At 38.5% G+C, this 21,935-nt stretch overlaps 1 pseudogene; it reads left to right on the plus strand.

The window, feature by feature from the left end:
- Positions 1-260: 260 nt before the first annotated feature.
- Positions 261-20,756, plus strand: LOC112922679 (ORM1-like protein 2 pseudogene; annotated as a pseudogene).
- The last annotated feature ends 1,179 nt before the right edge of the window (positions 20,757-21,935 follow it).

The following is a 21,935-nucleotide window of genomic DNA, read 5'->3' on the forward strand; positions in this document are numbered from 1 at the left end:
GTGTGTCCACTGGTGCTTCCTGCGCAAGGACATGAAACCAGTGTCCCTGGTTTTGGAAAGGACACCATATACCTGTCTCCTGCCAGTACATGAAGGCAACTCTAGAATGGCTTGGCAGCTCAATGCCTTCATGGATGAATGCCCCACTTACAGCCTGTCCTCCCCAGGGTGTCAGCAGAATCTTTCCTCATAGGTGCAAGATACCTTGCAGTAGCTCCAAGAATCACCTTCTTTTCACACAATGGAGAAGAGGGGAAAAGATGGCTTTTCTTTCTTTCCTTGTGGACTTGTGTGAGACCCCCACCAAAACCTCTTCCAGATGCTTTTTAGCAGATGTAGATGTACAGCTCACTGGCCAGCTTGTCCCAGAGACCATCACCAGCAAGAAGATTGGGGACCCCATGATCAGTTTAGACTGGTTAGGCTCATTCCCTAGGTCCGAGGAGGGTTTATCTTCCTTTAGCACATTACTCTTACCAGTTCAGCTGTGGTTGCCCAGGGAGGTCTGTAGTATGCTAGAGCTTCCCTGAAACAGAGCAAGGAAATCACCAATTCCAACAGTTTATGTATAAACTGGTGCCCTTTGCTAGAGGAAGGGGGAAAGGTAACATGTTGCCATGACCTGCCAGGACTCTGACATAAAAGGCCCCAGGGCCCATGCAGGGAGCACTGGGCCAGGTGTCAGGAGCCTGGGATCTGAGACTTACTCTCCTCGGACAGTCTGAGAGCTTGAGAAAATGCCTCTGTTCTCTAGGCCTGTTTCCTTCAGAGAAACACAGCATGCTCCAGGATGCATAACATTGCACAAAATCAGCCTGGGCTACTGGCCCTCTTTGGAACAGGCAGGCTCAGGCCCCTGCTTGTTTGTCTCTCTCTGTGCTCTTAAGCCATGGAGTCACAGTAACCTGTAATTTCCAAACAAATGATCTTCTATGCTGTGTGAACACTGGGCACCACTATCAGCAGGCATCTTTCTGTTCCCTTTCCTATGGCTGACCTGTCCAGGAGAAAATACCCGGACACAAAAGTAGGATGTCCTGAGGAAGTGGACCTGAAAGGGACAAGAACTGTGAGGCCATTGATGTGTAGTCCTATAACATGGGAGACAAGGGGCCATATTGTTCACTGAACAGGGCTGCATGATAAGAGTATTCAAATACCAAGTCATGGCGTGCATCACCTTCAAGATCAAGGTCAACTTTGGGGAGAGGAGAACGTAGGAATGGAGATTGAATTTTTGGTTATACATGTTATGATTTTTCTCCTAAAAAGCATTTTTTTTTCTGCCAAGAAACAGGTTGTCTGTCTGGATGCTGATGGCATGTGGGTGCAGCCCCTACTTCGGGCTCAGAGTCTTGGAGACGCTAAAAGCCACAGAGAATCAGGCTTCCTGCAGAATTTTAATTCTGGTTGAATTCTAGGAATCAGCCTCGTTGCAACTCCCATGGATGGAGAAGGTTGTTAACTGCATAAGGCTTGACCAAGAGCCATCCAGCTTCCCTTGGGACCAGGGAGACAAGTCAGTGAGAAACACCATTATATTCAGAGGAACTTCAGGCTTAACCAGGAGCAAGTTAGGCATGTGAGCTACCCTTGGCTTCAGCCTTGCTCTTGTCCCATAACTTTGAGCAAAAGAGAACTTGGCATTGTGGAGAAATGTCACATTTTGAAGGAGCCTCTGACAGGGTTGGACGGTACAGTTTTCTGTGCCATTCACTGGTTTCACCTTGTTCTGCCTCTTACCAAGAAGGAAATTCTCGAAGAGGAGTCGACTGGAAGCTCTGTACATGGAAGGACAAGTATTGGGCCAAGTTGGTGCTGAGACCCAGATCATCAAGGACCCTGGACCCACATACCCCACTCCCCTGCTCCAGACTCCCCTTCTATCTCAGGGTCCTGGGACAGGTTTCCTGAATCTGTGTAGCTCAGTCTCCCTCCTGGCCAGCAATGCTGATAGTAATAGTACCTGCCTCTGGGTTGTAAGGTTAAAATCACAAAGGATTCAGATAATTTTTACTATGATTTACCAACTACTCTGATTGTGAACAAATGATTTATCTAAGCCTTGAAGGTACCATTTAACCTCAAAACACTATCCTAGGGCCCAAGGAGATAGTAGGTAAAGATTTTACAGGACTACTTACCACAAAGTTGTATGAGGGGCACCTGGGTGGCTCAGTGGTTGAGCATCTGCCTTTGGTTCAGGTCTTGATCCCAGGGTCCTGGGATCGAGTCCTGCATTGGGTTCCACAGAGAGCCTGCTTCTCCCTTTGCCTATGTCTCTGCCTCTCTCATGAACAAATAAAATCTTTAAAATCGTTGTAATGAAATCCAGACCTTCACCTGAGTCCCATTGGCACAAAGGATTCCCAACCTGATCTCTGCGTCAGAATCACATGAGAATTTTATAAATAAAAATATTTTTAAAATGTCACCACCATAATATTCTAAATAGTTTGTGTTATCTATTTACACAAAAAAGGGAAATGAAATGAGTAGTTCAATCAGTGGGATGTTACAACTTGACTTTGTGACTTAGGGTCATCCTCTTTGGTGAAAATTTCTGGTTTTTTTTTTTTTTGAAACCAGTCCTTGGAAGTGTGTCTAACCAGGTATCCAAAGATGTACCCTCAGAAGAGTTATTTATTCTACACTGTCAATGTCCTCCAGCCAAAGACCATCAGGAACAGATCTGTGATTAAACAAGTTGAATTTATTTCTCATTTAAATAAGGGACAATACCATGGGGAAATGTGGAGTCTCTCAGTAAGAGCATGGTAGAGATGACATGAAAGGGTTTGGGGCTTGAACTGGGTGCTTTAGGGGCATCCTTGAGGAATCAGATCTTTGCATGGCAACAGATGCTGTCAGGGAGTGAGTCGATTCTATTAAAGAGTAGCTTGAAAATGTACAATTTGGGAGGATGTGAGACTAAAACTATGATTGGTAAAGCAACTGTTAAACGAATTACCCAGGAGGGGTGTTTGCTCAGTTTTGTGGTTTGAACTATGTTTATGTTTCTGACTGCATTCAGACAGGACCACAGAATGCCTTGACCCATCAGAGTTGCAACGTGGCCTTCTCTAATGTTGGTGTTCTGTGAAATTGTTTCTACTAAGCAGGAAAGTGTTATATGTTCTAGCTGTGAGGGCCAGGCCTGTTCCTGGCAGCACTGAGCCTAACAGATGGTGCCAGGCCAGTTCCCAAATGTCAGGGGCTGCCTCTCTCTTTCTCAGTACCTCTTTCAGCCAAGACCAGACTGCCAGGTCTCAAGACTTAAATCGATGATCTTCACTGCTGCTGAGACGTTGCTAATCAGGTGTTTGTCCATATTGTGATGCCTAGAGTTAATCTCTCCTGCTGTTTGTTGCAGGATGAGTTGTTGTATCATCTGATATGGCAATCACTGCCCAGGAGCATTTAAGACTCTGGATGGGATGGATCAGTTGACTGCATCACCAGCAGTTACCAGAAACAGAAATGAGTATGAGTCCTTTCAATGAGCCTGTATACAGGAGCCTAATCATTAAACTGAGGCAAGAAAACACATCTTGGAATCCAACAAGGTCACTGGTGGAGAGCTGGGTATCTATTCCTTTAACCTAATCATAGGCTATGTTATTGCCTGGAGTATGCAGGTGCAGCAAGAAGTGTTTGCTGTAGTATAAACTCTCTAGCGGCTAGTTAAGAGAAATTAATGTCTTTGTGATTATCCATGATTCTAATAAATTTAAACGGATTTGTTGGGTTTCCAGAGAACAAATTGTGTAACTCATGACATCTGCTAGTGTCAAAAGTAAATTTTGGACTTAATGCAACTTTTCCAGTTGCATTATCCCTACCATGGGGGTTGCTATTCAAAGACTATGCATGGAAAAAGTCACTTACGCTTCTTGGAGTTCTCCCAAGTAGATTCTGTTTGCCTCTTTGGACGTTTCTGGATATTTTTTTCTTCAGAGAAACATGATCCCCTGGAGCAGTAGTAGTTTTAAATACATTAAAGTCTATAACACTTATCCTGTATATGCAGAATTATTACGTGGTGGTCAATACACACTAGGTTATCTTTGTATTCAGGATAAGCCTGATGGCCACATAAGCAACAGATCCTAATGGGGCATGAATTGTATTGGGATTTTAAGTATTATTTTGCAATGCTATTGACCAAAAACTCTATTCCCCAAGAGAGTCATCAGTTCCTACAAAGCAGCCAAGAGTGTATCTGACTATTGGACCAAACACAGTCCAACATTAGTCCCCAATGGACTAGGCTTTTCTGAGAGGGTTGTAATGGCTTTCACAGAAACATTTTGTTGACATGGGTCAAGGTCCAGATTTTAGAAGACTAAATTTGGGATCAGTTATGTGAGAGAAGCTTATGTCTCAGAAAGATCAGTATAAGGAAATTAACCTTGAATGTTTAAAGGAACAGTTGTCCAGAAGCTATGGTCTGAGAAAAATATACTGAAGCATTTTGTTTTTTTCTTAAATGGTAAAAGATTATGGCATGTGGGAGAGGCAGTCAAATGTAATAGGATGAAAATGAGGGAAATCATATTAAGAGAATGATAGAGGACAACACCAGATGTGATTTGATTAGTGTAGAGAGAGGAAAGAAAAGGGGTAATGAAAAGTAGAAAATTAATCTGATTCTGACATCTTGGGTCGTAGGTGAAAGCCATCTGTTTCTGCACTCTACATCATCAGCACTCAACATCATCCAGAAAATTCCGAAGCACTCCTTCAGTTTCAAGCCTCCTGATGGAATGGACATACAGTAGACAGGAGTCTTTTAAGTTGGGAGATACACCCTGAAGACCAACATCTTGGAGTTTCATTGTGACAGTCATTAACAGTACTTGATAAAGCCTTTTCCCATTGAGGGTCAAGAACAGTTTTTCTCTGATGCCTTTTTCAGAGGACCAAACCTCCAGGTCTCAGATCATGCAGCAGTTGCTTCAGAGGTTGTTATAGAAATTGTTTGTACCTATTGGTGATAGAGTCAGAGGTATTGTATGAGTTCCCTAGAGTAATTACTCATATCAGCATATAAGACAGTTGAATCTAGAATTGGAAGTAATTCTCAAACTCATAAGGCAGCCTGTTATTAATGCAGAAGGAGGTAACTTCTGAGCCCTATGAGAAATTGATCTTGTTGCCATCAAGGCTAATGGGAATAAGGCCTTAGAAGTCTGAGGGGTTTTGAGATCTTTGATCGTTATGGTCTTAGAATTCTGTTAGTTCTTTTTATTTTCCCTAAAGTTTATGAATGATAAAATGGGGTTTCTGAATAAAAGGTAAAGCATACAGCGTTCTTAACAGTAATACCTGTGAAACACGTGTCTCCATTACTGCAAAGATAAATAAGATTTTCCAAGCCCAAAACACAAAATCAAGCAATAGCTTTCCCTTTGTCATTATTGCTGTAGCTTTCCAGAAGGAAAAACCTCAGCCATGCTCATGCCCCACCTTTGTGGTCTTTCTGAGGTTGTGTCACCAACAGGTGGGACAATATCAGAAACATCCTCAGTAATACTTTATGCTCTTGTGGATAATATCATAAAGCCATAAAGCATTTTTTAAAAACTCTATTTCCATTATGGCTTATTATAAGTTTAGGTAAGATCAAAGCATCTCAATGTCTCCAACGTACATGCCCTGTAGTGGCCAGGGCATCTCTTTGTTCCTAGAACATTTTGAAATTATGGACTAACCTAAATTCATACCTACTATCAGTAAAAAAAATTTACCTTTTTATGTTCTACCAGCCAACAAGTCTGGGTAAGGGCAATTAATTTAGCCATCTGGAATATTTAATTTCTGGGTGAAGCTTATATGTCAAGGGCAAATTCAAGCTTTTGATGGCATACCCAACTTTGTGATTTTTAGGATTTTTTTTAAGTTTAAACCATATAAAACCATAATAAAATCAGTTATCTCATCTACAAGATTCATACTGATGGTAGATGTTTCCTAAAATTATGTTACATAGTTGTTGGGTTCTCTTTCTTCAGGTAAAGAAAGGAGGGTGGTTAGATTTTAAAATGATGCAGCAGTGGATAGAGACCTTTGAAGGGCAAAGTAGGTGATCATGACTACCAGACAGGTGAGGATACAGGGGTTCTTTTATACCAAGTCCTTTGTAAAGCATTCCATGGGGCATGTTACCAGCCTCCAAAATAGAAGAGGCGCTCTCTCTCTCTCTCTCTCTATATATATATATATATAGAGAGAGAGAGAGAGAGAGAGTCATGCTGTGATGCTTGACTCTCTCTCTATATATATATATATTCATATATATATTCATATATATATTCATATTTATATTCATATTTATATTCATATATATATATTCATTCATATTGAATGCTTGACTCTCTCTCTATATATATATATATATTTTCAGTATGTTACATTGCCTTGGTAATCAGAGAGAGAAAAGGAAATTTGTGCCTCTACCATTAGATCAAGATTATGTTAGCTTAAAGAACCAAATTATAAATTCAAAGAGAGTCACTGCCAAAGAGTTAGGTTTCTGTGTCTATGTGAAGTACTCTCATAAGATAATAATTACATGCCTTCAGGTATTAGACCATGAGGAGTAACCAACACTGGGTCCAGACCTCGTGGGTAGCCTCTGAGCATAAGTGAGTGACTAAGACCTCTCTGCTGTCCAAGTGCTTTGGTGAAGGGACAGGAGTATCTTGAGCCAGACCAACATAGGCTCTCCACCAAAGGCTGCTCCAGGCTGCTGGTATGCCCACAACAATAGAGTAATAGCCAACTGCTACTTGTGGTTCTCTGAGGATTGTGCTTTTTGTTAATCCTCTGCCACACTTTAGTAAGTGCATTGATTAGAATTCATAACCGTGTTAGCTCAAATGTTGTTCTTTCAAAATCTTTGTACCTATGCAATAAATATGCAATGTTGTTCTCTTTGAAAAAGCTTCTATGAAAAGCTCTAAGAACTGACTGATGGGAATTCAGACTGTCATGGGATTGTAATATTTTTGGAAATTCTAAAGTTTCTCTTTTCATCAGCTAAGTATTGGGACTTTTTAATAAAAAGCGTAGGTCTTCAAGTTATTCTATGGACACTTCTTTTATTTTTATCATTTTTTTAATTAACTTTTATTGGTGTTCAATTTACCAACATACAGAAAAACACCCAGTGCTCATCCCGTCAAGTGTCCACCTCAGTGCCCGTCACCCATTCCCCTCCAACACCCGCCCTCCTCCCCTTCCACCACCCCTAGTTCATTTCCCAGAGTTAGGAGTCTTTATGTTCTGTCTCCCTTCCTGATATTTCCCAACATTTCTTTTCCCTTCCTTTATATTCCCTTTCACTATTATTCATATTCCCCAAATGAATGAGAACATACACTGTTTGTCCTTCTCCGATTGACTTATTTCACTCAGCATAATACCCTCCAGTTCCATCCACGTTGAAGCAAATGGTGGGTATTTGTCATTTCTAATGGCTGAGTAATATTCCATTGTATACATAGACCACATCTTCTTTATCCATTCATCTTTCGATGGACACCGAGGCTCCTTCCACAGTTTGGCTATTGTGGCCATTGCTGATAGAAACATCGGGGTGCAGGTGTCCCGACGTTTCATTGCATCTGAATCTTTGGGGTAAATCCCCAACAGTGCAATTGCTGGGTCGTAGGGCAGGTCTATTTTTAACTCTTTGAGGAACCTCCACACAGTTTTCCAGAGTGGCTGCACCAGTTCACAGTCCCACCAACAGTGTAAGAGGGTTCCCTTTTCTCCGCATCCTCTCCAACATTTGTGGTTTCCTGCCTTGTTAATTTTCCCCATTCTCACTGGTGTGAGGTGGTATCTCATTGTGGTTTTGATTTGTATTTCCCTGATGGCAAGTGATGCGGAGCATTTTCTCATGTGCTTGTTGGCCATGTCCATGTCTTCCTCTGTGAGATTTCTCTTCATGTCTTTTGCCCATTTCATGATTGGGTTGTTTGTTTCTTTGGTGTTGAGTTTAATAAGTTCTTTATAGATTTTGGAAACTAGCCCTTTATCTGATATGTCATTTGCAAATATCTTCTCCCATTCTGTAGGTTGTCTTTTAGTTTTGTTGACTGTATCCTTTGCTGTGCAAAAGCTTCTTATCTTGATGAAGTCCCAATAGTTCATTTTTGCTTTTGTTTCTTTTGCCTTTGTGGATGTATCTTGCAAGAAGTTACTGTGGCCAAGTTCAAAAAGGGTGTTGCCTGTGTTCTCCTCTAGGATTTTGATGGAATCTTGTCTCACATTTAGATCTCTCATCCATTTTGAGTTTATCTTTGTGTATGGTGAAAGAGAGTGGTCCAGTTTCATTCTTCTGCATGTGGATGTCCAATTTTCCCAGCACCATTTATTGAAGAGACTGTCTTTCTTCCAATGGATAGTCTTTCCTCCTTTATCGAATATTAGATGACCGTACATTTCAGGGTCCACTTCTGGGTTCTCTATTCTGTTCCATTGATCTATGTGTCTGTTTTTGTGCCAGTACCACACTGTCTTGATGACCACAGCTTTGTAGTACAACCTGAAATCTGGCATTGTGATGCCCCCAGCTATGGTTTTCTTTTTTAAAATTCCCCTGGCTCCTCGGGGTCTTTTCTGATTCCACACAAATCTTAAAATAATTTGTTCTAACTCTCTGAAGAAAGTCCATGGTATTTTGATAGGGATTGCATTAAACGTATAAATTGCCCTGGGTAACATTGACATTTTTACAATATTAATTCTGCCAATCCATGAGCATGGAATATTTTTCCATCTCTTTGTGTCTTCCTCAATTTCTTTCAGAAGTGTTCTATAGTTTTTAGGGTATAGATCTTTTACCTCTTTGGTTAGGTTTATTCCTAGGTATCTTATGCTTTTGGGTGCAATTGTAAATGGGATTGACTCCTTAATTTCTCTTTCTTCAGTCTCATTGTTAGTGTATAGAAATGCCATTGATTTCTGGGCATTGATTTTGTATCCTGCCACGCTACCAAATTGCTGTATGAGTTCTAGCAATCTTGGGGTGGAGGCTTTTGGGTTTTCTATGTAGAGTATCATGTCATCGGCGAAGAGGGAGAGTTTGACTTCTTCTTTGCCAATTTGAATGCCTTTAATGTATTTTGTTGTCTGATTGCTGAGGCGAGGACTTCCAGAACTATGTTGAACAGCAGTGGTGAGAGTGGACATCCCTGTCTTGTTCCTGATCTTAGGGGAAAGGCTCCCAGTGCTTCCCCATTGAGAATGATATTTGCTGTGGGCTTTTCGTAAATGGCTTTTAAGATGTCGAGGAATGTTCCCTCTATCCCAACACTCTGAAGGGTTTTGATCAGGAATGGATGCTGTATTTTGTCAAATGCTTTCTCTGCATCTAATGAGAGTATCATATGGTTCTTGGTTTTTCTCTTGCTGATATGATGAATCACATTGATGGTTTTACGAGTGTTGAACCAGCCTTGTGTCCCAGGGATAAATCCTACTTGGTCATGGTGAATAATTTTCTTAATGTGTTGTTGGATCCTATTGGCTAGTATCTTGTTGAGAATTTTTGCATCCATGTTCATCAGGGATATTGGTCTGTAATTCTCCTTTTTGGTGGGGTCTTTGTCTGGTTTCGGAATTAAGGTGATGCTGGCCTCATAGAATGAATTTGGAAGTACTCCATCTCTTTCTATCTTTCCAAAAAGCTTTAATAGAATAGGTATGATTTCTTCTTTAAACGTTTGATAGAATTCCCCTGGGAAGCCATCTGGCCCTGGACTCTTGTGTCTTGGGAGGTTTTTGATGACTGCTTCAATTTCCTCCCTGGTTATTGGCCTGTTCAGGTTTTCTATTTCTTCCTGCTCCAGTTTTGGTAGTGTGTGGCTTTCCAGGAATGCGTCCATTTCTTCTAGATTTCCTAATTTATTGGCGTACAGCTGTTCATAATATGTTTTTAAAATCGTTTGTATTTCCTTGGTGTTGGTAGTGATGTCCCCTTTCTCATTCATGATTTTATTAATTTGAGTCTTCTCTCTCTTCTTTTTAATAAGGTTGGCTAATGGTTTATCTATCTTATTAATTCTTTCAAAGAACCAACTCCTGGTTCTGTTGATCTGTTCCACAGTTCTTTTGGTCTCGATATCATTGAGTTCTGCTCGAATTTTAATTAACTGTCTTCTTCTGCTGGGGGTGGGGTCTATTTGTTGCTTTTTCTCTAGTTCCTTTATGGGACACTTCTTTTAGATTGTAACTTAAATACAACAGTAATTTTGAAAGTGTTTTGAATACTTCATTTGTTTTGTTTTGGGGACTTAAAAGTCAATGGATTAATATTACTATCACCATTTGAGTACTGAAAAATTTTTTAGAACCAAAACAATTTACTACTGATGATTACGTGAACTGTTCACTTGCAACTTCCCCAAGGCCAAGTGACCTACCACATAGGCTTTTGCTTCATTAGCTCTTGATGCCTGAAGCACATGCTACTAGTATGCATCTGTAGAATTTATCATTGAGAAATCTCTAAAGGGTCTTATAAATTGCCTTCTCCAGAGTTTAGTGCAGAAGAGGGGTCGGTGATATGGCAGTCAAATCACAGTATGACTTGCCTTGCCCATGAATGCTTGACTCCAGGGTTTGCCATAATTGAATGTGTTAGGAGCAGTAAATACATAACCTACCTAACTGTTCTCTCATGGAATTAATTCTTCATTTTTGATAGGTTGATGAAGCTAGTATGAAGTCTGAGGTTAGCTTATTAAATATTAGAAAAATGTATCTAAAGGAAAATGTTGAAAATGTAGCCATTAATGTTGAAAAAAGCCATTAACTTTTTTCAGTGCAAATATTGTGTATTTTTATGTCTTGTAAAGCATGATAAAGTTTTTAAAATGTAAAAAAAAAAAAAAAAAAAAGAGAGAGAGAGAGAGAGAAAGTCCGTGTAGGATAATAACTCATTAAATGTATTAGGGACCCTAGAACTAAATCAACAGAAGTTTTCTTTCTTTCTTTTTTTTTTTTTTCATAAATCAGTGGAAGTTTCCATGCATTTTGCTATCGTATATAGTAAGCAAGTTTGATATGGCTTGACCACTGGATCTAACAAAACACTGAAATAAGCAGAAAGTCTCTAATGATTCACATAACTGAGTCAATACTACCATTTGTTCAGAACTTTCATGAACAAAAAGCAAAAGGGATTTGTGAATCTAGAATCTTGGAGAAAAATTTTTAAAGACTTTGTTTATCCATTTGATAGCGGAAGCATGTCCGAGGGAGAAGCAGAAAAAAGGGAGAAGGACAAGCAGAGTCCATGCAGAACAGAGAGCCCAATGTGGGACTCTATCCCAGGACTCCAGGATCATGAACTGAGAGGAAGACAGACACTTAACAACTGAGCCACTCAAGCACCCCAAAGATAGTTCTATTAGTACATTCTACTTATATATAATTCACCTAGGAAGATCAACTCTCTTTTGGATTTGCCTGGTTTTATGGTGGTTTTTTTTTTTTTTTTTTTTTTGGTTGTTCTAAATACCGAGGTTATAGGACAAAGTCTATCATTGTACTTTTGAATTAGTTAAAACCTGAAGAATTTTAACAAACTGGATTATTCTAATTATTCCTATTTCTTTTTATTATTATTCTGAGTTGTAAAAAGTCAAAATAAAGACTCATAGCACAGAAGACAATATAAATCATAACCATCTAAAATCAGAAGTAATTTTAGAACATTGTAAAAACACACAAGAATAAAATTAAGAAAAAAACAAGGAATTTTTTAAAAACTCACTGAAGTGTAAAGAAAGCACTGATATTTAACAGAATAATCAAATTACAAAAGGAAACTGCTCAATCTAAGCATACAATTTTATTCCTGTTTTATACTACTTATGTAATAATTTGGAGCAAAAAAACTATTATTGTACTTTTATGTGTATATACTTAGGCATATACAGATATATAAAGAGGGAATTATTTAAATTTTTACCTGGATCTTTAAAATAAAATTAATTTATCAGTATAGTAAACAATGTGGATATCATATTATATTTGTCCAATGAATAAGCTGTAATACATTTCTCAAGCAGAAATTCATATATATTATATATTATTTATTGTATCTTATATAGTTAACCATTTATATTAAGATCATTTTTTTTAAGTAGTCTCTATGTAGCGTGAAGACCAACATGGAGCTTGAACTCACAACACTGAGATCAAAACTTGAGCTGAGACCAAGAGTCAGATGCTTAACTGGTTGAGGCCACCCAGGCATCCCTATATTAATCAAAATAATCAGCATGAAAAAGAACTACAGGACAAAAAACAAGAATTGTTTCACTATTTTTTCTTTATAAACATATCATTTTAACAATTGAAGTGGATGAATTCTCACACATATAGAAACATATATATTTACTTCTGTCTATATAATCTGGATAAGAAAGTTGTCATTCAAAGACAATTGTATATTTTCTTGTTAATCTATTGCAATTTAAAACAGTAAGAGTAGAAATTATGTATGTTAGTAAGTGGTTTGTGTCTGCTTTTAGAAACTTACCTGACTTTCAAAACTTAATTAACAACTCATTTGTCTAAGATCTTAAAATTAGATAAGGATTGGAGAATTCCAATTTAGTTAAATCTGTATCTGTAGCTTTATACAAATTTAATAAAGTTTAAAACTTTAAAAATACATCCATTATTATCATTTCATTTCACTATGTATATACACAAATTTATACACATAATTTTTTATCTTAAACTGGTTATATAAATATATAAACAGTGTCAACTTACCTAACTCATTAATATAATATAGGAAATTTATAAAATTTAAATCATGGGACAGTTCACCTTGGGGTTTTGAGCAAAAAAAAATAAATACTGTTTGGACGTTATATTTTTATGGTAATTTTACCACATTTATAAGTGTACCAAATCCAGTTTATTTGGAGAATATACTTTGATTTAGATCATCTAAATTCAGTGTTACTTTTTGGTGTGACATATGGTATATCCCAAAGATGTTACATTTGCCTTGTAATCACTGAATGAAGTGTTCCACCTATCTCAAGTTAGTTGATTGTGTTATTCAAGTTTTCTGTATCTTTGTTAATTTTCTGTCCAGTTGTTCTAGCAGTTATTCAGAATGGGGTATTGAATTTTCCAGCTATAGCCAGTCAACTTTCTATTGCTCTTTTCAATTCTAGCAGTGTTTGCTTCATGTATTATGAACTTTTTATCAGATATGTATACACTTATAATATATATTCCTGATGTGTTAAACTTTTATTTTTGAGATGTTTATCTCTCCAATAATATTTCTTATCTTAAGATCTATTTTATTTTATTTTTATTAAAGATTTTATTTATTTACTTGAAAAAGAGAGAGAGAGAGATTGAGCATGAGTGAGTGGGAGGGGCAGAGGGAAAAGCAGACTTCCCACTGAGCTGGGAGCCAGGATGTGGGCCAGATCCTAGGATCTTGGGATCATGACCTGAACCAAAGGAAGACCCTTAACTGACTGAGCCACCCAGGTGCCCCTTAAGATCTGTTATTGATAGAGTCATTCCACCTCTCTTATAGTTACTATTTATACATCTTTCTTACTTTCATTTTCAATCTCTTTGAGCCTAAATTTAAGGTGTGTTGGCATCAGGGGTTGGGTCATTCAGAAACTCCGTTTAAAGCACAGTATCCTCATTTGTTCCTCAAAGTCTATTTTCTTACCTTATTTATTTATTCCAATTCCCCACTCCCTTTTTACCTAAGGCTCCCCAAAGAAAATCATTATATGTTTATTGTGTCTTTTATTTTGTGAGTTTATATAAAATGTATAGTTTTATAATGTGTACATGTTTTAACTTTAGTAAATGCTACTGTGTTCTCCCTCATTTTGTTTCTTGCTCTTTTAGTCTGAACTTCCTCTAGACCACGCCAAGAACATGGGCCTTACTGGCACATTAGCAGTCTTTCTTATTTAAAAAAAAGAAAAACGAGAAAAAAGGATCCAACTAGATTAGCAGTCAGCAACCACTTCTGGCAGGCCGGAATCTGGCCCTGTGCTTTTTTATGAAAATAAAATTTTATTGGAACGCAGCCATGCCCATTCAGGTGTGTACCATTTATGAATGTTTTCATGCTACAAGGGTCAAGTCTAGTAGTTGCCATAGAAACCATATGACCTACAAAATGAATGATATTGCTATCTGTGCCTATACAGAAAGTTCACAGACCCCTGACCTGGATGATCCAATACAATCTGTGTATTCTCATCTGCCAAAACGTTCCTTTCTCCTGCCATTCTTACTGAGGGGCGATTTGAGCTAATGGAGGAAGGCAAACAAGCAAACATTTACCATGACGGCAGAGATTTTCCGAAGGCAAAATCAATTCAGAAATCTCACTTGTGGTTACATGACTAGGCCTCAGTGCTGGCAGAGCCTGTCACACATTGGAAATGCTGCTTCTACAAGCCCCACGTTAACTCCTCTGGATATTACAGACTTGAGCAATTAAGTCTTGGTGTTTAAGACTGCTTTTTAAATCTGTCCTTTAATGTTGAGTGAAAAAAGAAGCTGATTTCAGTGAGAACTGTTTCTTACTCTTCTATACTCACAGAATGCCCTTATATTTTTTAATACTGTTATCCATATTATCAGTTATTGTAAAAGGCTCCAGGCTTTGGGAAAAAAACATTTAAAAATACAGAAGGCACAAACTCTTGGAGATTAAAGTAAGGCAGGTGGGCAGAGGCCCCAAAACTCTTAGCATCAAAGGTCTTTCAGAGCATTATTACTTTTCTCTGTTCACTATTACTTTTTTGTCTTTCTATCCTGGTCTAGACATCATCTCTTACTGGTGTAGTTTAGCAAAGACTCAATTGACAGGGGTTAAGTCATTGTGTAGTACATACAGTTCTAGGCAGATAGTAGACACTCATTAAATGTCTATTAGATGAATGGGTGGCCATGATGGGTGCTCTCAGTGTAATCCCAGCCCTCTAGAAACTTTAAATGTTAAGGATAATACTACCACAAGCATTTGGTGATGGGTATCCAAACAGGCAACCATAACATAAGAAGATTCCAGACACAAATGGACAATGAATTTTTAAAAATTTATTCATGAGAGACACAGAGAGGCAGGGACATAGGCAGAGGGAGAAGCAGGCTCCCTGCGGAATTCTATCCCAGGACCCCAGGATCATGACTTAAGCCAAAGGAAGATGCTCAACCACTGAGCCACCCAGACACCTTTGGACAATGAATTATGCTAATGAAATATGCTACACAATGGCCATAGGTTGGGGGGGGGAGTGAATGGGGAACACATAAAAAAATCCAAACAATTAGCTTCACTGAAGTTTTATTTACACTTAGGATGTAATTAGCATCAGGTAAACTGTCTTGCCATTATCAACCCAAGAGTGTCTATTAATAATACTTGTTACATGAATTCTCAGTGCATTTGAATTTCACTTGTCTCCAGTACCTGAGCAAGGGTTCAAACTGAATCAAGACCTCATTTTATAAAACTTATATATTCAAGTCACAGGGCCACCTTACCAAGTGAACAAATAACCATTTTTTTCTCATAAATATATAAATGCCTGATTCATGAATATGCAATTTATCCTTTATTTTTGCTATTTGGGGCTTTTGTATTTGGTTGTGCAATATTTAATATTTGCTGAGAGATGTAAAGAATAATATTGCAAGCATGCATTTACACACTATCCAACTTGACAAATAAAGCCTTTCAATCCAATTAAGTTCCTAGTGGTCTCATCCCTGATCCATGATCACAGAACTCTTTCTCCCTATTAGATGTAACAACCCTCTAGACTTTGGGTATTATTATTTTCATGTGTTTCTTTATATTTTTCTATATATACATTCATCCCTAAAAATATCCAATATTGTCTATATGCTTATAACCTACATGTAACTGGTACCATAATTTAGGTTTTTTTTCAAATCATTTTACTTCAATCTGTATTATATCTTTGAGTTTCATCCATAGTGATACAGGTATATGCCATATAATATTCCATTGCATGAATACAGCAATTTTTTTGTCAATTTCATTTTTTTATTATTTAGCTTCTTTCCAGCTTTTTTTTTTTTTTGCTATTACAAACAATATTTTGTGAACACTTATATATGTGTTTCCTTATGGACATGAGCAAGAATTTCTTTAGGGTGATATATAATAATGACAACATTGGTACTATCACTACTAGAAATAAAACTTGTAACATACTTTTACTAATGTAACTTCTAAGTATGTCAGATATATTAAATCATATTATCCTCACCTCAACCCAATGAGATAGATCATTATTATCCTCATTTTATGTATACAGAAAACGTAAGTGGACAGTTGATGGGTCATACGATATGTACATTTTCAATTTTACCAGATACAGAAATTATCCTTCAAAGTACTACAAAAATTTCCATGTCCATTAGAGAAGTATATAAGTTTTTATTGGTTTATATTCTTGCAGAACTTTCAAAAATCGTTAGGGAGATAAAAATATATATTTATGTGTTTTTATTCGTGTCAATAACTCAGATGATAAAGAGAGATATCAAAATAAATTTTGTCTTAAGAGTGTGGATGAGTAAAGAAATCACAGAGGCTGGGAGTTTGACAAACATGTAAAATGCCCCACGGAGCGTCAAACATTATTGATTGCTGGCATACAGCTGTGGGAAGGGTGGAGCCATACACTGGTGACAGTTTTGTTTTCCCAGCACTCACGGGGCTATTGAACACAAAAGGAAATGTCTCAACTAAAACTCAAGAGTTAGAAAGTCTGTTCCATAACTTTAATTCTCTCTCAGCTTGAACATATATAACTTTCCAGTGAGTTATGCATTCTGAACACCCCTACATTCTCTTTCTTAGTTGTGAATCATTCAAATAGCATAGGAAAAAATCAGTATGTTTGTTTAAAAAAACAGAAAAAAGGATCCCTGGGTGGCTCAGCGGTTTAGTTTGCCTTCGGCTCAGGGCGTGATCCTGGAGTCCTGGGATCCAGTAACACATCAGGCTCCTTGCGTGGAGCCTGCTTCTCCCTCTGCCCATGTCTCTGCCTCTCTCTCTCTCTATGTCTCTCATGAATAAATAAATAAAATCTTTAAAAAAAAATAATAAAAAAACCCAGAAATGTCCACTTCTCCTCAGAAATGGTTAATTTTTTTATATTTCTTGCAGAAGGATAGAATGTTTATGTATATTTGATTGATGGAGAGATAGACTCAAATTATGAACCTAAGGAGATTAAGGATCTTTAAATTTGTGGTCAAAAAAGATAAAAATAAAACTTTCTGACTCATGGAGGTTGTGGGAAATGCCATTTTCCATGAACACATTTATATTAACACTTGAAACGCACCCAGACTTCAAATCCCACCAAATGGAAAATTTCCCAAGTGTGGGAAGTGGGCTTCTTACCACATAGGTTGCTGATTCCCTCTTCATCAAAGGGCCCCTCTGTATTCAGCATATTTCAGAAACTCTAGTAATTTTTGTGAGGGGGTTATTCAAACATACTTGACTGAGTAAAAGTGTAAGATATGTTTTCCAAAGAAATAGAAGTTCAAGCCATAAGAAATTAGGATATGCTCACAGCAGCAAAAACTACATTTCAGCCACACAGCTTATGTTCTGGTGGCAAACTCCTTTCCCTACAGAAAATTTAGAGGTACTATCACCTTCACAAAACGACAGCCCCTCCTCCTCAAAGGGAGCATTTCAGAACTCTGAAAATTCTGATTCCCTACTGAATTTTACAGAAGAGGCTTTCTGAGGCCACAAAGTACCCCTTCTGGTCCTGCAGTTCCAGAGAAAATATCAAGAGTAACAATAGAAGCTTCCTTCTTTTGTTTCTTAGTTCCACCCCTGTTGAAAGGTCCCTGAGTTCTTCAAACATCAACCTGGATTATTTAGTAGAAAACATGAGAGAAATAAATATCTCTTCCGGGCATTCCAGTTAGAAGGAGAAGCCTGGGCTTAATGTCACTATTACTGACCAAATCCCCTCCTTCTCTTCTTCTTGCTTGGAGCTAAGAAAACATATTTCATGGTGAAATCTTGGTTATGAGGGTTTGGTTTCAAAATGATTTAGTGATTATAAGCCAGTCTTCCATGAAATTACTTGAAGGTAGATGGAGTCTGGTATGATATTTAAAAAAAAAAAAGATTCCTTTAAAAAAAATACTACCCTTTGTGTTTTAATTTAGCCACAGTGTGTCTATTTTCCATTAAGAAAACTGTTCCTGAGCTGTTCTAAGGTATCTAAGATTTCGACTATATATGACATACAATTGCCAGAAAACCCATCCCACTAAAGAGAATTCTAATTAGCAAGGCTTCTGCTAATGAAATACTCAGAAGTTGGAGGGGTGGGGGGGGGGGGATGTGGTAACTGGGTAATGGACATTAAGGAGGGCATGTGATGTAATGAGCACTGGTATTATATAAGACTGATGAATCACTGATCTCTACCTCTGAAACCAATAATACATTATCTGTTAATTAATTGAATTTAAATAAAATTAGGAAAAAAAGAAGTCAATGTCTTTTAAGTTAACTTAATACCAAAACAAAGACCTTGCAAGGCACGCTGCCGTTCAAGAATATGTTTGTACTATGACAGGTTTCTAGAGGAGCTATCTGATACTTCTTTTAAGTGAGATGGGTAGTTAGGGTCCCTGGGAAGACAAAAGATCAGGGAAGGAATGTGGAGAGATAAAAGGAAGAGGAAAAGTGGGGGGTGATTGATGGAGGGACAGAGGAATTGCACAGTAGAATAAATCTCATCTATTAAAATAGTTCATGGCTCTCTGATAAATCGGCACATTCAGAAATCTGTTTTCTTTACGGAAACTTATATTTTGTTATCTTGAGCACATTCTGAAGTTATTTCTTTGGGACTCCAAAGAATCATATTTTGGAGATGAGGAGCAACCTAGCTGATACTAAACAATAGCCATTGATTTTGGAGAATATGCTTTTCAATACATGAATGTATTCACCAGAACAAACCAATACTCCATTCCCAATTCAATCTTATAACCTTTGATCCATGGCTTGTGGCATGGACAACAGAAGGGGCGGGGGAGGGGGGGGGGAACGCCACAAATGAGACTATAATTCAACTTCAAGAATCAAAAATTAGAGGCAATATTGTTGTCATTGTCTTAGTTTGGGATCTGACTGAGGCAGATGATAACAGGGATTTGAGACGCTTCTGAAGCTAGCAGGCAGGGGCTGCCAAGAGACTGGAAAGGGGAAGGGTGCTGAGGAAAAATGAGAAGAGGTGAAAGATAGGGGGGTGAAGTAGAGTCCCCCGCCCCAGGAAGTTAAATACCTAGAGGAGCACTGAGGAGAGCCTGAGGACAGCTCATTTGTGGGCCACAAATGATCATCATGCCACAAATGATGAATGAGAGAGAGAAGCTGGGAGGAGCACAGGCAGGCTCAGTACCAAGGTTTAGGGAATTTTAGGTGAAAGGGGCAGGCAAGGTCTGCTTCCCACCTAGGCATCATTAACCTTAGAGCTAGCACACTTTTATTTATTTATTTTTTTAATTTTTTTTATTGGAGTTCAATTTGCCAACATTTAGCATAATACCCAGGAGCTAGCACAATTTTAAAGGGCTAAGGTCAGACAATCAGGGCCACCCCTAGAATTAGGGATAGGGTAAGCTCAAGTCTCTTCCTTGCTCAATCCAGAAGCCACAGGCCAATACTTGGTCGCACCCAACTCTTGAGAAAAGGAACTGGGATGCTGCCTGCTTACACACCAAGATGATGAGAGACAGGACAGGCAAGCCCAGAGGAAAAGGTGGGCATTAGAAGTACTTTTACCTCTTACCCCTTCTTAGTGTTTCCTTGATTGTTTCCCCTGAACCTCTTCTGAAATGATGGTGAATGTAACCTCTTCATGATTCCTTATTAACTTCTTCAGGAAAATAAAGTGAGATACTTATTTCCTTTGCTGCTTGAAGCCCCTGCCCCAAGCCTAGGCTTCCTCCTTCAATTTATAGTTGAAGTGTAGGGACCAGAGTAAAGAATACCATTCAGGTCTCTAAGAGCAGAGAGGACCAGCCTTGCCTTTTAAGTTTTTCCCCCAGGTTTTCAACTTTTTCTTTGTGCACATTGAGGAAGTTCTTTCATTCTTTCACTTTGGCTCTTTAGGGACAACTGGGGGGAACAAACTCAGAAGGAGATTGAAAGGAAATTGAGTTGGACTCCTGCCTGATCCCCCACTGTGGTAGGGTGAATGTGGGAGTGGCACACAGTGAAGGAAACCCCAGCACTCAAGTGATGAATAGCCAGGGCATCTGGCTGGCCTATACCATCTTGGTAGGACTCCTGCATGTGGTTCTACTCAGCATCTCCTTCTTCAGCATTCCTGTTGTCTGGACCCTGACCAACATCATCCATAACTTGGCTACATGTATTTTCTTACACACAGTGAAAAGGACACCCTTTGAGTTCCTGACAGAGGAAAGGCTTACCACTGACACATTGGGAACAGATGGACTATGGGCTCCAATTTATCTTTTCCCACAAATCCCTCAGCATCTCTCCAAATGTCGTCTACCTCCTGGCAACCTTCTACACCAAGTATGATGCTGCTCACTTCCTCACCAACACAGCCTCATGGCTCAGCATACTACCACCTAAGTTGCCCCAATTCCAAGGGGATCATCTCTTTGGCATCAACAAATACTGAGAGATGGAGCTGGGGATGACACTGGACCAAAGGACTGTAATGTCCTTTCCTTCTCCACACTGTCTTCTGTATCCTGAAAGCCTGAGAACTATACAACATTTCCCAAGCCCCAGGAAGAGAAAATGGGGATCTTTGGGCCCAGTCCTGCAACAGATTTCTTTGAATCAAAAGAGGAGGAAAGATAAGGGCCAAATCAGTCTCATTCACAGCAGGAAGCCATGTTTGGGCAGTGTATTTGGTAATACAAAAAAGTTTTTCCAGATCAAACTACCTTCCAGCTCTGTTTTACTGTGTATTATCCTTATAGTAAAGAATTTTTTTTCAAAAAAGAAAAATACAGGAATTTAAGGCAATTAGTGTACCTGAGAGGCAAAAGAAACAGGAATAGGACAATGGGGAAATGAGGCAGAGAAGTGAAGCCACCCTTTAATGGGTATGACTTCAGGCTAGCCACCACTGAAGTAACTGGAACTCCATTCTATTGGAGAGCTCAGGGAGTCAAAGTAGAATACAACCTCAGTGTTTATCTCTCCCCAAGGGTGAGGGAGCTGGGGTATTGATTGAGTGATGCTTCAAGAAGCAATAATTTCTCTCTCTCTCTCTCTCTCTCTCTCTCTCTCTCTCTCTCTATATATATATATATATATATATATATATATATATATACAAAGATAGACAGATAGATGATAGATAGATAGAGATAGAGATAGATAGAGATAGATATCAATTATATATATCAATCACTTCGTGTGGCAGATTATTAATCACCATTAATCAAGGGATGCCTGTGTGGCTCAGTGGTTGAGCGTCTGCCTTTGCCTCAGGGCATGATCCTGGGGTCCCAGGATCGAGTCCCACATCAGGCTCCCTGTGTGGAGCCTGCTTCTCCCTCTGCCTCTGTCTCTGCCTCTCTCGCTGTATCTCTCATGAATAAATAAATAAAAAGTTTAAAAATTCTCCTTGTGATAAAAACTCTCAGGATTTATTCTCTTAACTATATATAGTTCCTATATATCATACGTCAGTATTAGCTATGGTTATATATAGTCACATACTTATTTATCTTATAACTGGACTTTATACTTTTTGACTACCTTTCTCCAGTTCCCCTCCCTACATCCTCCTCTGTCTCTGTTAACCACAAATCTGATCTCTTTTTCTATGATTTTCTTTAGATTC

The sequence above is a fragment of the Vulpes vulpes genome, chromosome 14, assembly GCF_048418805.1.
Source record: "Vulpes vulpes isolate BD-2025 chromosome 14, VulVul3, whole genome shotgun sequence".
Classification (NCBI taxonomy): domain Eukaryota; kingdom Metazoa; phylum Chordata; class Mammalia; order Carnivora; family Canidae; genus Vulpes; species Vulpes vulpes.